The 13,724-nt window shown below is 42.9% G+C and overlaps 1 protein-coding gene across 6 annotated transcripts in view; it reads right to left on the bottom strand.

The window, feature by feature from the left end:
• Positions 1 to 13,724, bottom strand: part of FRMD4B (FERM domain containing 4B) — a 321,458-nt gene that overhangs the window by 121,796 nt on the left and 185,938 nt on the right. The window contains exon 1 of one of the 6 annotated variants that reach the window (XM_049097559.1): positions 4,823 to 4,910. The exons of the other annotated variants lie outside the window; for them this stretch is intronic. The gene's annotated coding sequence lies outside the window, so the exon portion shown is untranslated. Of the gene's footprint in view, positions 1 to 4,822; positions 4,911 to 13,724 lie in introns of those variants that run through there. 6 annotated transcript variants of the gene reach the window in all.

The raw sequence follows: 13,724 nt of genomic DNA, 5'->3' as shown, positions 1-13,724 counted from the left end.
ATTTCCTAATTTTCAAAAAGCCTTCCCCCCCCCCCCCTCCCGTTACACCGTGCTTTGCTCAGATTCGTGGATTCTCCTTTTGTCAACACCCGATTCCATCCTAGAGAATTAAATAGTAAATGTTTTTCTGCGGGGTCTGCAGGAGGCTCGACAAACACGGGGGGGGGGGGGGGGGGGGTGGCGGCCAAGTTGGTACCACTTGCTCCTCCCCCATCAGCTTCAGGCGTCGCTGATTGGACCAGAGCAGAGACACCTGCCTCAGGCTGGGCCAATCATATCCTCAGTCCCGGGAATCTGGCCTTGAGGATGAAAGGATGAGAAGGCGGTTGCCGCAGGGGCGCGCTCACCTCTGCTGTGTGTGCAAAAAGGAAAACCATCTGCAGAGAGAGTGAAGGACGCAAGGAGCCCTAGAGGGGGAAGAGAAATCATGCAACCTGAAAGGGCAAGCTTGAGAGAGTTGCTGTCAGGGTGTCTTTCTTTCTTTTTTCCTTTTTTGAAAAAAAGATGTTATTTATTTATTCATGAGAGACACACACACAGAGTGATAGAGACACAGGCAGAGGGAGAAGCAGGCTCCATGCAGGACCCTGACGTGGGACTCGATCTTGGGTCTCCAGGATCATGCCCTGGGCTGAAGGTGGTGCTAAAGCACTGAGCCACCCGGGCTGCCTGCTGTCAGGGTTCCTTTCCATTCTTCCTTCCTTCCTCCCTCCCTCCCTTCCTTCCTTCCTCCCTCCCTCCCTTCCTTCCTTCCTTCCTTCCTTCCTTCCTTCCTTCCTTCCTTCCTTCCTTCTTTCCTTTTCTTTCTTTTTTCTCTTCTTTTCTCTTCTTTTTTCTTTTTCCTGCTGTCAGGGTTTTTGTTTTTGTTTTTTTTAATTTTTATTTATTTATGATAGTCACACAGAGAGAGAGAGAGAGGCAGAGACACAGGCAGAGGGAGAAGCAGGCTCCATGCACCGGGAGCCCAATGTGGGATTCCATCCTGGGTCGCCAGGATCGCGCCCTGGGCCAAAGGCAGGCGCCAAACCGCTGCGCCACCCAGGGATCCCCCTTTTTTTTTTAATTTTTATTTATTTATGATTGTCAGGGTTTTTAATGTCATTCTAGTCACTTGCAGAGTCACTTGCACTGGTTTGGGTGAATTCTTGCTCTTACCTCCATGAAATACCCCTGTGTTCCTTTGGTAAATCCACTTTTTTTTCCCCCCTTTCTGAAACTAACTTGAGTTAGATTCTGCTTCTTCCAACTAAAAGCATCTTCCTAAGATACCACAGGTATCTTTTAAGGATTTTTAAGGGGGGAGGGGCAGAGGGAGGGAATCTCAAGCAGACTTTATGCTGGGTGTAGAGCCTAACTGCGGGGCTCTATCCTAGGACCCCGAGATCATGACCTGAGCTGAAATCAAGAGTCAGACGCCTAATTGACTGAGCCACCCAGGCGCCCCAGATACCTAAATCAGAGAGGAAGTTTCCAAAGGATGGTCTCCCCAGCTGATGTTATTAATATGGTAAAGTTATCTATTCATAATCACTGAGGCATCACCAACAAATACAACAGCCAGGAGAAAGGCTGACATTTGGTAAGGGAGAACTGAACAAACATCTCAGTATGTAACATGGTAAGATACCACACAGGACAAGCTAGAGATGGGCAGTGCAGATGAACTTGAGGGGAAAAAAAATGCTATAGTTTGATGCCCACACTTGCACATCCATGCTCTGTATTCACTGAGCCCTTTTCTCGTGGGAAGATGGCTTCTCTGGGAGGCCAGGGTACTGATTTGATCATTGCTAGCAATTGCAAAGTCTGCCCTTGTCACTTATTTAAATCAGAGGTTGAAAGGTGGTGGGTGTATGAATAAATTCTTGCTAATGATATCAGAAATCAGAAGATGCCATTTAAGAAAAATTTAGATAGTATGATTTGGAAACACTGGGCTGGATTTCCTCCATGGCAACATTTGGCTAGCTTGGGGCACAGCAGCCCCTTCTTTAGATGGGGTTTGTGGTCTCTGCTTCGCCCAAATTTATTATCTGCCAGGTTCCTGGGAGTCACGCCATGAGAATAAGCAAACTTCTATTTAACTTCACATAGTACCAGGGAAGAGACAAAACCAACGTCAAAGAAGGGACGCCTGTGCATCAGGCCAAGTGCTTGACACTTGACCTTCATTAACATATAGTATTTCAGTTTCTATGTAAGCCTCTGAAAGGGACGTCCTCATTTTGTGGTTTTTATTATTTTTTTTTTCATTTTGGAAGGTCTTCCTCAATTCCTCAATTTAAGCAATAGGAAACCAGGGCCTGAGAAATGATGGCATTTACACAAGAGTTCTAAGCCAGACTTGGGCTCGAAATGATATTTTATCTTTTTTCTAGCTGTGTTACCTTGGAGAAGGTACGTAACCTTCCTGAGCCTCAGAAGCAATGTCCTGGTAGCTTTCAATCTGACACCCTGAGACTAAATAAACCACTTCCACAAAGCAGTCATTATACTCCTTATTTGCTTGAAGCTTAACAAACAGCTAATAAACCTTCCTATAATCCATTTATTCTCCCGTGAAAAAGAAACAAATAGAGAAAGATTACTAACCGATTTTGAAGAAGATAAGTGACAGGTAGAGTTAACAAGCCAGTTGAAAAGGACATAGCAGAAAAATTCTCCAGAGCTAATGGGAAATACATTAAAAAAAAAAAAAGAGAGAGGGGACTAAGAGTTCCTGCGTGCCGTCTGTAAGCCTGGGATCCAGTTTGGCATTTTATTGTTTTTTATTTTTATGTTTAAAAAAGATTTTACATATTTCTTTGAGAGAGAGAGAGAGAGAGAGCATGTACATACGAGTGTGGAGGAAGGGCAGAGGGAGAAGCAGGCTCCCACTGAGCAGGGAGCCTAATGTGTGGCTCTATCCTAGGACCCAGGGATCATGACCCGAGCTGAAGGCAGACACTTAACTGACGGAGCCACCAAGGCGTCCCCCAGTTCAGCATTTTAATAACAACACCAATAATACCACTAATAGGTCCTCTCCGTATTCCAGGCATCGCACTCAGCACTTTCCATGTATTCACATATCCCACCCTGGTGATACCCACACGAGGTAGGCAGTCTCGTCTCCTGATACTACAGGTGAACGAGGCTAGAGAGATCTTGTAAATGACAAGATTTATAAATGGCAGAACTGCCATTATAATGACTTGAGTCATTATAATGACTCAAACCCAAAGCCCAAGCTCTTAATCACTTAGCTGTACCCTTGCTATTCCTTATGCTCTATGGTGACAAATTGTGGGAGAGCCTGCCTACGCAGCCCATTTTCAATGGACTGGATGAGTGGGTATCAAAAGCAAAAACAAAACATCCTAAAGCAAGCATGAAAAATCATGTCAGCTGACTAGCTGTTAGAATTTAGAACTTGCAAATAGAAAGAGTCTTAGAAAGCACTTAATAACTGCTGCTCACTTAGGATATGGGGACATGAAGAAAGGGATGTGTGTAAAGTCACACAAGTAATTGCTACAAGAGAATAAAATTCAGAGTTCTGACTTCCAGGCCAGAGCATAAGTGCTGAGCACAAGGTTACTGGGCTAGGAGATACCATCTTATTCAAATGCTGTTGTTTGCAACAGGTGGATTTTTTTTTAATTTAAAAAAAATACTGTAACAACCACCACCACCACAACAATAAAACCCAGGCATTTTAAATTTATTTTAAAACAGGACTCCCACCAATGCTTTCTCTTTTAATTTCAACAACAGGAGCTACAGTTGAAGGGAACCATTCAAGAATCACAATGACTGAATCTTTAAATACAGAGTCACTTTAAAATATAACAACAAATTTTATTGAGCATATTTGATGTATTGAAGATATAGCAACTCATTTAGCACCATGAGGTAAATAGCTCTATCATCATCACTTTACGTTGAGGAAACCAAAACACAGAGTAATTTGGCCCAAGGTCACACAGTTAGTAAGAGACAGAGCTGGGATTCCAACTTAGGCAGACTAGATCCTGAGTCTGTGTTCTTCACTACCACATTTTATTTTAAATTTATTATTTTTAAAATTTATTATTATTTCTAATTGACATATAGTTGGCACACAATGTCACATTAGTTTCAGGGGGTACAACACAGTGATTCAACAGCTCTATACTTTATATGCTATGCTCACCACATGTCTCACTAATCCATTTTAAAATGTAATTATTACCCATGGAAGAAATTAAATATATTGTCTTTGCATTTCACATTCTATTTGATTATCCTGACAATTTGCTTTCTTTACAAAAATTGGGATGCTTAAATTCCACTTTAGGAGAAAAGTAAATAAGCTCTTCTCATTACAAATTGCCTTTTTTCTCTTTCATTTTTTTTTCTTTGATTAACAAATTGTTTTAAGATTTAAGAGTCTGTATTTTCCTATGAGCTCTTTAATCCCCTCATGCCAGACAGAAACTAATTTGCCAAGTCAGGCCACAACACTTCATTTAAGAAGTCCCAAAGGAAAACCACATTTCTTTTCATCAGCAGCCATGAGAATCATGGGCCATACTCTTTCTCCAGTCAGTGTGTGAAAGAATGTCACACAGAATCACTTTTGAACCCCACAGAGACCACCTGAACAGTCTCAGGTATGACCCTTCCCCAGTGGCAGCAATGCCTCACGTGGAACAGAAAACACATTAAAAAAAAAAATCATCTCATTGGAAAGTTTCACTTAACCCCCACCCAGACTTGATACCCCTCCTGCCACCTCCTCCTCCATTCAACCCCAGGGACACAGAGGTTAAAGTCGGGCAGGTTGGATTAAAAGTCCCACCTTGGTCTGTGGCTGCCCTGTGTTTGCTCCCCAGCTGGTAGAGTGGGTCCTCAGACACTAAACACTGGGTGTTGGTAGAAGGATGTTGTCCATCTGGTCACTCGTCTCATGAGGAAGAGCAGAGGGAAGTGAGAATTGGCCACAGGCCAGACCCGTGGCTTCATGGAACGTCCTGATGTGTAACCCATAGTGGGGTTCAAGTCTGTGTGGACACACCACACCCTGCCCCAGATGCCCAAACCCACTACCTGATTTAGGAGAGGAGAGAGGAGGCAGCCTTGGTCAGAAACCCAAAGGCAAGTCCAGATAGGGCAGTGTAGGACCATTCCTAATGACCAGGGTCAGCTTAAAAGGCAACAGGAAATAACAACTACAGAAAAAGACCAGAACCTCAGCCTACTCTGGTTTCGCTTTAGTAGTTCTTTGGAACAAGGAAATATGAAAGCTTGGTAAAGGAAGCAGCAAACTGCTTTTCCCCCTCCCTTTCTTTTTCTTTTGTTCCCTTTTGACCTTTTCTGAAATCCTAGCATGAGGGGGCCTGCCTCATAAAAATAACTCCTCAGGATTTTTTGTGGGATGACCCATTCAGAGTCTGATTCCCCATTGTGCCTTGTCTGTGTTTGTGTGAAATCAGCTATCTAACCAGGCTCTATGCTTTTGAGTACCCTGAGGGTCCAATCTCCACATGATCATGCACGCAGTAGCTCTAAAATACAGATGAAATCCCTTCACTTTCCTGCTTAAAATTGCCAAATGGTTTCTTACGCAAACTTGGGGAAATCTAACTTCTTCCCTTGCCATTGATCACCCTCTCTAATTTTAATTCCAACCCAACTGCCTTTGCCTTAACACATCAGGCACACTGGCCCTCCTTTTATTAATTTAATTTTATTTTTAAAAAATATTTTACTTATTTATGGATTTATTTGACACATAGAGAGGGAGAGAGAGAGAGCACAAGCAGGGGGAGCGGCAGAGGGATAGGGAGAAGCAGACTCCCCACCGAGCAGGGAGCCCAATTTGGGGCTCAATCCCAGGACCCTGGGATCATGACCTGAACCAACGGCAAACGCTTAACCAACTGAGTTACCCAGGTATCCCGGTCCTCCTTTTCTTCCTCAAAATAAAAGCTTGTTCCTCCTCTGGAATCTTGCATATGCTATTCCCTCTGGAATGCCCTTTCCCCAGGTCACTGCATGATCGGATGCTTTCACATCTTTTTTTTTTTTTTTTTAAGATTATTTATTTATTTATTCATGAGAGAGACAGAGACAGAGACAGAGACATAGGCCGAGGGAGAAGCAGGCTCCTTACAGAGGGTCTGATGTGAGACTCGATCCCAGGACCCCAGGATCACGCCCTAAGCTGAAGGCAGATGCTCAACCACTGCGCCACCCAGGTGCCCCATATCTTTCAGATCTGAAATAAAATGTCACTGTTTCCAAGATCCCTGTCTTCAAAATACAGTGGAGGGATCCCTGAGTGGCGCAGCGGTTTGGTGCCTGCCTTTGGCCCAGGGCGCGATCCTGGAGACCTGGGATCGAATCCCACATCGGGCTCCCGGTGCATGGAGCCTGCTTCTCCCTCTGCCTATGTCTCTGCCTCTCTCTCTCTCTCTCTCTCTGTGACTATCATAAATAAATAAAAATTTAAAAAAAACTTAAAAAAAAAACAAAAACAAAATACAGTGGAAACTGTATACTCTCTCTTATGTTGCTTTATTTGCTTCGTAATTTATATTTTTTGTTTGTTTTGTTTTTATCTGTCTCTCTCTTTCACTAGCAGAATGCAAATTTCATAACAGAGACCTTGATTGATTTGTTCACCACTGTATCTCCAGGGCCTAGGAACAGTGCCTGGTATAGGGTAAGAATGTGGTAAATAAACTGCTCAAAACCTAGACACAGATACGAATGAAATAAAGTCACAAATGATTTCAATTTACATAGAATAACATAAAGGGAGGATGTTCCAAAACACCTCCTAAGCCTAGGCCCAGACAGGCTCGTATGTAACAAACAAGCTTTCCACCCTGAGAACAAGGTGTGCTATCAGACTCCTCATCAGATGAGATATTCTGGAGGAATTGGAGAGAGGTAGAAGGGCGGATCTGGGACGTTCTTACTTTGGGAACTATTGACTGGATGGAGTTTTATATTTCACCCAAATGATGTCAACCCCAGCTGAACAGGGCTCCTTTATATCATCTCTGGGTGTTGACTGAATATGAGCTATTGACACTCCCGTTCAGAGAATGCCCTAGACTGACACAGATGTCTCCACACCAAGTCAGCTGTGATTTTCCCTCCAGTTGTTTCAAGATGGTGCCGACCCTCCCAATGTGCAATCATTGGAAACCTCTTTTTCCCCGTATCAATGAATGATTCTCCTAGCTTCTATAACCACTTACTGTATGTCACAGAAGCACATGGGCAGTATCTTCTTTCATACTACTGACATCCCTATGAGGTAAGAAGTTTTATTAGTTAGATTTTGTAGATGACAAAACTGAAGTGCCAAGATATTAGGTCACTTGTCTTGGGTCGTGTTGCTATGACCTGGGCGGGGGTGGGGAGTGGGGGGGACTCTCAGGTTCCATGAGCTACACAAAAGTAGGTCTCTTGTGTGTCTCTCATAGGTTCTCTGGGAGTGGAGGATCCAAAAGAGATAGTGAGACAGAGAGGCAGGTGGCATAAAAGTGCACAGAAAGAAAGGAAAATGAGGTGATGTAGGGAGAATGACAAGGAATGAGAGAATTCAGTTTCCCAACAACAAAATTGAGTAACTTTAGTAATTTGACTTGGGAAAAAAATGTTAACAATAATTAATGGCCAGTGACCATGTGGCTGGCACTATTCCAAGCCCTTTCTTTCTTTCTTTCTTCTTTTTTTTTTTTAATGGGCTGTTTAAATTCATTTTCAATTTATTTTATTATTATTATTTTTTAGTAAGCTCTACTCCTAATGTGGGGCTCAAACTTATGACCAGAGATCACGAGTCTTATGCTCCACTGAGTGAGCCGGCCAGGCTCCCTTAAATTCATTTTCATAACAAGCTGTGAGGCAGATTCCAATACTAGTTTCATTCTATGGATGAGAAGTCGAGGCTCAGAGAAAGTAAAAGGCTGACTCTATCCCGCAAGGTCACAGAGTGAGGAGGAAGCCCAGAGGGTAGAAACACGGGCACTGTGACTTCAGAGTCTGTGCCTTTCACTGCTATATTGTACTACTTCTGTTTAAGGTATTTCCCATCTAAGGGGTCTAATATATTCAAACACCCAGCTTAGGCATTTCACATATTAGCTTGACCTCCAGGCAAGACACTGTTCTGGAAAAGCCTCATCTAGAGTCACCAAACCTGAGTTTGTGGGTTCAGGTCACCGTGTGGCAGCAAGGCCAGAGGAGGAGCAAGGTTTTTACAATTTCTGTTCCTCGGCTACCTCCTGGTCCTGCACTGAAGAAAAATAGGCAGCTGCTAAAAACAGTGTCTATGTTTGCTATTGATTTTCACTGAACATCAGGATGGATTAAATCCCCCTAAATTAGCCCCATCTCTTGGGCTGGGGGCTCTCATGCTTATGTGGACACTCTGGGTGCAGGATGACATTTATCAGTTATGTGGCCTCCCGGGTCTGACTCCACAATACTCTGGGGTTAATATGCATTCTAGAACCTAAGGCAATGAACACAGTGTGGGAAAGCTCTGAAACATGTGTTCGTTTATTGCTCAACCAGGATTCACTAAGCACTTTCCAAGTGCAAGCACTGCTCTGGGGAGTAATATACAGCAGCAAGGCTTGCCCCAGAGCAGGGTATCTCAGCTTTGGCACTATTATTTGTGGCCAGATAATTCTTTGCTGTGAGGCAGTCCTGTGCACTGTGGGATGTTTAGCAGCCTTCTTGGCCTCCACCCACCAAAGGCCAGGAACACCTCCAACCTCCTTGTGACAACCAAACAGGTCTTCAGACATTGCTCAAAGTCTCTTGGACAAAAATCGTCCCTGGATGAGAACAATTGCTCTGAGGTAAGGAGAAGAAAAGAAATTATGAACAATTAAACAAATCTTCTTAGACAATAATAAAGGTTCCAAAATGGCTCATCTGGCAATGGAGTTCAGTTCTGAGCCTCTGCAAACTCATGTCTCACCCAGGAGGCGTGAGAAACTAGGAAACTAATAGAGAAAACTTATATTGGACCCTTGCTCTGGACAAGGGGTTCCCAGGAGAGATCGGAGGGATAATCCTGTTTTCTGGACATTAGCATTCAAGTGCAAGCTCCTTTCTGGCAGAGGCTGGAGAAAAGCAAATAAGAAAGACTGGATAGTCATTTCTGCAGCTCCAGCAACAACCTGGCAAGGAATTTCGGTCAGTGTTGGCAGATACTCCCTCGGGAGGGCATTCTCATAAAAGACAATCCTTATCAGATTAGAGCCTAATCTCGTAAGGCTGGTGAAAAGAAAGGCCAGGTTCCAAAGAAGAACGAAAAGAAGAAAAGAAGCAAAAGTACTTAGTAAAGCCTGGCCCTGACCAGCCTGGTGTCAGCGAGGAATGCCAGGATTTAGAATCAGGAAACCTAGGGGGGCGCCTGGGTGGCTCAGTGGGTTAATTGTCCGACTCTCAGTTTCGGCTCAGGTCACCAATCTCAGGGTTGTGAGACGGAGCCCTGTGTTGGGCTCCACAGTCGGCACAGAGACACTTAAAGATACTATTTCCCTCTTCCTCCACCCCTCCTCTTGCTTGCACTCACTTTCTCTCTCTCTCTAAAATAAATAAATAAAATCTTAAAAAAGAAAAAGAATCGAGAGGCCTGGGTTGTGTTCAGCTCTGTCACTTAACTATAAGAGTATAGCTTCAATATCATGGTAACTCTCTAAATTTCAGTTTCTGTCCCTGTGAAATGAGAATGTTTAGAATCAATCTTATTTAGCTTTGTTTGTCTCTTGTATTAATAAGGATTGAACCTAAGATCTACCTCAAAAGTGCAGATGATAATCATATCACACTCTATTTATTAGTTATAGATTAGGTGTTCGAGTCTGTGCTAAGCACCTGGCATGCATTATCAGCTTTACTCTTACCCTCGTGCACTGAGTACCATGATTAGTGGAAATGATTTGTAAGCTGTTGAGTGCTATTATATTAACTGTAAGTGGTTATTTGAAGTTTGTTGGATGATTGTTTTTCTCAAGAAAAAAATTCTCCTGGGTTAAGAGGACAAGCTGTCAAATTTGAGTTGAAAATCAACCTACCTGTCAAATCCTGGAGAAAGTGGTCAACCCAATAGCTGGGGACTAATCCCATTCATGATCATTGATTTCTCAGTGATCATCAACAGACTAACTCAAAACTGCCATTTTAAGCTGCCCTGGTACCCAAAGCTGAGGAAATACTTATAAACTCTTACTCCTTATCTGGCTGTGACCAGGTTGTGTCTTGGGCTGGCTACTTTGGTTCTCACCAACATGAAGTGGAATTGAACGTGCTGACTTCTATGTCTGTGTCATGTGCTTTGACATACATCTTATTCACTGAATTCTTTTTTTTTTAAGGATTTTTTAAACATTTATTTATTTGAGAGAGAGAGAGCACAAACAGGGGGAAGGGCAGAAGGAGAGGGAGAAGCAGGTTCCCTGCTCCGTAGGGAGCCTGATGCAGGGCTCCATCCCAGGACTCCAGACCATGACCAGAGTTGAAGGCAGATGTTCAACCAAATGAGCCACCCAGGTGCTCCATCCCCTGAATTCTTACAACAGCCCTGTGAAGCAGGTGTTTTTGGCCCTCTGTTCTACACTGAAGAAGCAGAGACCCCAAGAAGTTGAAAATAGCTTACCCAAGCTTCCTAGTGAATAAAGGCCTGAGCCAAACTCAACTAGGAGCTCACCCAATGACAAGTGTGGAAACAGGTGACATATTTCATGGGAGAAGCTTCTGTGAAAAGTGGAATTGTCTTTATAAATACTCTGTGCTTTTCCAGTTAGAAACTCAGATTAGGCACTGATGAGTTTGTCAAATGTTTATTTTCAGAAAACGGTGCAGGATATATCTGTCGCTCCTTTCCAGAAAGAAACATCCTCTTTACTTAAAACTAGTTGTTAGACTGTATTTTTAGACGTCATGGTACAGTATTGAGTCGAAAAAGAAAAGAAAAATTGGGAGGACACAGATATTGTAAACAGGAAAAGTCACAAAGTGTAACCAAGAAAAGCCAAGAGCACAGCCCATGGGCTGTGGGGGATTTCAGTTCTATGCAGTTCAGGTTGACCAGAAATGAAGTTCTTCCATCAACTTGTAGAAAATGGAAATTTTGGCTTTGGTGATTATGCAAGTAGCAGACACCCTGTGGTTTGGAAACTTTTTGCTTTGCCAACTGTCAGTTTTCTCTTCTCCTATGAAAAACAGTCTGTAGGAATGAGCAAAAGTATTGCGTCTTTCAAAAACTTAAAAGTTAAGACAAGCATAGCTTGGGTGAAGGGATTTTAAAAATAAACTGCAGTACTTGTAATTGAAAGATATTCAAAGTACTGTTGATTCACTGTATAGCACATTTGGAAATCTGGGCTGAATGTAAGCCGTCCACAGAGCCCGTAAATCACATATATTGCCCTGGAAACCTAAAACTGAACTAAAATTAATTAGAAAACCAAAATCAACTTTACATTTGTTTTGGGGTACACACTCATTGTCAGAGTTTTCACGTTTCCATTTTTTCATCAACCCTTGTTAGAATGTCTCAGATTTATGCTTTTCAAAGTCTCTTTGTTCTTTGTGGCCTATGTACAAGTAGGGGCTGAAATCAGTCCTTTGAGAGTTTATAAATAATACAAACGGGTTGTATTAGGTCCAGAGCACTAGCTGGGTTGGTAGAAATGTCACATTTGGGTATGGAATTTAGAAAAGCATTACCAAACTGTGAAAACAGAAAAGTCAAGCACATGTAGGACAATATAGAAAACTTCTTAATCATACTGTCCAGGACTCATTTTACTGTCACAGAAGAAACACTCCCTTCTCAACCTACAGATTTTTAAAATTTGGCGAAGAAACTTCTTGGTCACTTAATGCAGGTTTCATTTATCAAATGGGATGAAATCCTTTTTTTTGAGGCTAACGCAGGCTTCATAGATTAAAACGAAACAAAACAAAAAAAACTGGAAGGCCACAGGTCAAGGAGACAAAGGAAGTATGAAAAAGGAGCCAAAAACAATTTTTGGGCCAGAACCAGGAAACACAACAAGGGGGAAAGAATCCTTTGAGAGAGAGAGTGATGAGTCTCATAGCAACTCACAAGAGTCTACTGCCCCATTTTCAAGCTGGTTGTGAAGCATGATCCAATATTAAAAATTAAAAAAAAAAAAAAAAAACAATATTAAAAATTACAGCATATAAACTTACAGTGAAATATATTACATTAAAAATATAGGTAATAAAGGGTGCCTGGGTGGCTCAGTCAGTTGAGTGTCTGCCTTCGTCTCAGGTTGTGATCCTGGGGTCCTGGGATTGAGCCTCCCTGCTCAGTGGAGAGTCTGCTTCTCTCTCTCCCTCTGCTTGCTGCTCCCCCTGCTCGTGTGCTCTGTCAAATAAATAAAATCTTAAAAAAAATATACCCTCCACCAATAAGACCATTTAAGTGTGTCTTAAGTAACTACAGAAATACTAACTAAAAATTTTGGCCAAGACCAACCCCCCCCCCAAAAAAAAAAACAAACCAGGTTAAGGGGTGCTGAGTGGCTCATTTGGTAGAGCATGTGACTCTTGATCTTGGGGTCATGAGTTCAAGCCCCATGTTGGGCCTAGAGCTTACTCAAAAAAAAAAAAAAAAAAAAAAGAAATACTGACAATAAATGCTCAAAATTCATCATTTCCAGTTCTTTTACTACATTTTACTATTATCTTTGCTCTTGAGGTTATTTATGTCTAGTGAGTCAGTGTGACAGCAATGCTATCTAATGGCGGCATGCTATACTGCTCATCTGTCCCCAGTCAGTGAGGTTACCGTGGTAACATGAGGTTGGCCAAGGTGAGGGTCTTCACATCACAGAAATTGGCAAATGCTGTTACACATCAGCACCCTTTTCCCCAGAGAGCCAGTTGTTAAACACACACCAGCATACCCCTGGAGAAGTTCAGTGGGAGCAGGAGGTCTCAGTGAAAGGATGGGGTTCAGAGCACCATGTCAGGATGTTGAGGCCACTGAGAGACCAGGTGATGAAGATGAAGTAACAGAGCCTTTGGATTCAGACAGAACTGCATTCAAAGCTCAGCCAACTTAACTTGCCTAAGACTTACTTATCACATCCGGACAATGGGACCAACGATAGCCATCAACAGACACAGAGCTTGGAAGGCAGGGTCCGACATAAATTAAGTATTCTACTTTCTTTTTTAAAATTTTTTTAAAAAAGATTTTCTTTATTTATTCTTGAAAGACAGAGAGAGAGAGAGAGGCAGAGACACAGGCAGAGGGAGAAGCAGGCTCCATGCAGGGAGCCCGGTGCGGGACTCGATCCAGAGACTCTAGGATCATGCCCTGGGCCGAAGGCAGGTGCTAAACCGCTGAGCCACCCGGGCTGCCCTACTTTCTTTTTTTTTTTTTTTAAATATTTTATTTATTTATTCATGAGAGACACACAGAGAGAAGTGGAGACACAGACAGAGGGAGAAGCAGGCTCCATGCAGGGAGCCCAACGTGGGACTCGATCCCAGGACCCCGGGATCATGCACTTAGCCGAAGGCAGACGCTCAACCGCTGAGCCACCCAGTCACCCCTGTTCTACTTTCTTATTGTAGTTCCCCAAATCCCCGGTGACAGAGCTCACCCCCAGGGTCTGCCGACCAAGGATTGAGTGCTCCTGTCACAAGTTCAATGTCATTTGCTTTTCCTGGTTCCTTGGCCACTGGAACGC

The sequence above is a fragment of the Canis lupus genome, chromosome 20 (genome assembly GCF_003254725.2).
Source record: "Canis lupus dingo isolate Sandy chromosome 20, ASM325472v2, whole genome shotgun sequence".
NCBI classification, from domain to species: domain Eukaryota; kingdom Metazoa; phylum Chordata; class Mammalia; order Carnivora; family Canidae; genus Canis; species Canis lupus.
The sequence above is the reverse complement of the archived record's forward strand: the minus strand, read 5'-3'. Positions and strand labels throughout refer to the sequence as shown.